Raw genomic sequence first — 2,500 nt, 5'->3', positions numbered from 1 at the left:
GTGTGTGTGTCCGTGTGTGTGTGTCCGTGTGTGTGTACCCGTGTGTGTGTGTGTGTGTGTGTGTGTGTGTGTGTGTGTGTGTGTGTGTGTGTGTGTGTGTGTGTGTGTGTGTGTGTGTAGATATAACGGTTGATAGATTGATAAATAGATTGAGATGTCTTCCTAAATACTTATTTTATAGACAAAAGTTTGGAATAAATTATGAATAATATTATTTTGAATCTAAAGGCGACACTCTTTCCTGGTTCAGAACCAGGAAATCTTATAGGACGTAACCTCCATTATGAAATGGGCATTTGTATAATCAATCCGTAACATTCATAGGTAAAACTGACGGATATATAGTTACATAGGAGCATACACTCACTCCCATACACACACCATCCCTCTGTGCGTGAGTGTATCCAGTGTCAAAGCTTGATAAATAAACAGTGGTTTCGAAAAAAACACATAAACAGGAAGAAAAAAAATCCACTACTGGATTCATTCAGACACCATGGCTGAGCATGAGTCATCAGTACGGTCGTCTGGTTTGTGGTGACATGGGTGGGGGGAGGGAGAGGGGGGAGGGAAGGGAGAGGGGGAAGGGAAGGGAGAGGGGGGGAAACGACCTCACGCCACTCCCTCTACCTAACCCCCTCATGCTGGCTTTACCCCCCCCCCCCCTCACAGTTCATGGGATTTGTGCCCTTACTCATATTTCTGCCAGGTTGTTTGTGGGTGTTTATATGTATGAGTGCAAGAAGAGAGAAAGGAAATGTAAGAAAATTATAACAATGGAGAGAGATACAGAGATTTGAAATAATTTTTTTTTTTGATACACATACATATACATAAATACCCACACATGGGTGTATATATATTAGTTATTTATATTTATTTATTTGTATTTATTTACTGACAAACATTTTTGCAAAATTCTTAGTCATGGATGTATGTAGTTTCTCTGATGGGTGGGGGTTGGGTGGGGTGGGGGGGGGTAGTGACGGACAGCCACGTGGCTAAAAGCGCGGGAGTTTCAACCACCCACGACTGACGTTTGCTTACACCACTGAGTTTATGGTTGTTGGTTTACGTGTGTATCTTTGTGTGCTTCTGTATCTATTTCTCTATATATCATAATTATATCTATGTTTATATTTATATATATGTGTGTGTGTGTGTGTGTGTATTTAATTTATATATATGTATTTTTCTACATACAGATATACATGCATACACACACATGCACACACACACACACACACACACACACACACACACACACACACACACACACACACACACACACACACACACACACACTCACACACACACATATGTATATTTGAAAATATATGTTTTCAAAGATATATATGTTCTTTTAAATATATATATATACATATATTTATTTTAAAATATATATATCTGTTTTAAAATATATGGTTATATACAAATGAGTTTACAAACATATACATATATCGATATATAAATACATACATGGTAGATGCATACATATGCATATATATGTATATATATACATACGTACATACAAACATACATACATATATACATACATACATATATATCTATAAATATATATAAAAATGTATGGATACATATAGATAAATTATATATAATTCATAATATATATGTGTATATATATTTATATATGTATAAGCATATTTCTTTTTGAATATATATATATAAATATTTTGTTTTTTTTATTTATATATGTATTTATATATCCATATCTATATAAAATATCTATATAAGAATATATATATGTATTTATATTTTTCTACACACATATGTGTGTGCGTGTCTATGTTATTTATATGTGTATATATATATGTATATATATATATATTTACTAGTATTTGTGTATGTAACAAGTGTATAAAATAGTCCAGTAGTTTATATTGCTCATAATATACACATATTGTTGCCAACGCATTAAGCGGCCTTGCTGATATCTGCCACGTCGACTCCGCGCTGAAGCAATTCAAAGACTACGAGAGTGATAACGACCTGCTGGGCTTTATCGGCGGGCGGCGGGAGCGCGAGAATTTGAATTTGGCGCCAAGAGTCCGCCTCTGTCCTGTAACCCCCTCCCCACCCCCGTCGTCAGCTCTTCTCCCCCTTCCTTTCCCCTCCCACCCCCCATCCCCTCTCCCCATCGACTGTCGAAGTCTTTACAAACATCCCTCTGTTTCCGTGTGTTTGTTTGTTCTCTCTTTCTCTCTCGCTCTCTCTCTCTCTCTCTCTCTCTCTCTCTCTCTCTCTCTCTCTCTCTCTCTCTCTCTCTCTCTCTCTATGTACTATTTTTTCTCTCACAGTCTATTAACTATCTCTATTAACTATCTCAGTTTGTGTCCACCTCTACTTCCCTCCCTAACTCTTCTATCTGTCATTCACCCCTCTCACTCTCTCACTCTTCACCCTCCCCTGCCTCTCTCTCTTACTCTCCCTCTGTCTTTCACCTCCCCCCCTCTCTCTTTCTTTCTTTCTTTCTTTCTTT

This window comes from Penaeus chinensis, chromosome 34, assembly GCF_019202785.1.
Source record: "Penaeus chinensis breed Huanghai No. 1 chromosome 34, ASM1920278v2, whole genome shotgun sequence".
NCBI lineage: Eukaryota > Metazoa > Arthropoda > Malacostraca > Decapoda > Penaeidae > Penaeus > Penaeus chinensis.
The sequence above is the reverse complement of the archived record's forward strand: the minus strand, read 5'-3'. Positions refer to the sequence as shown.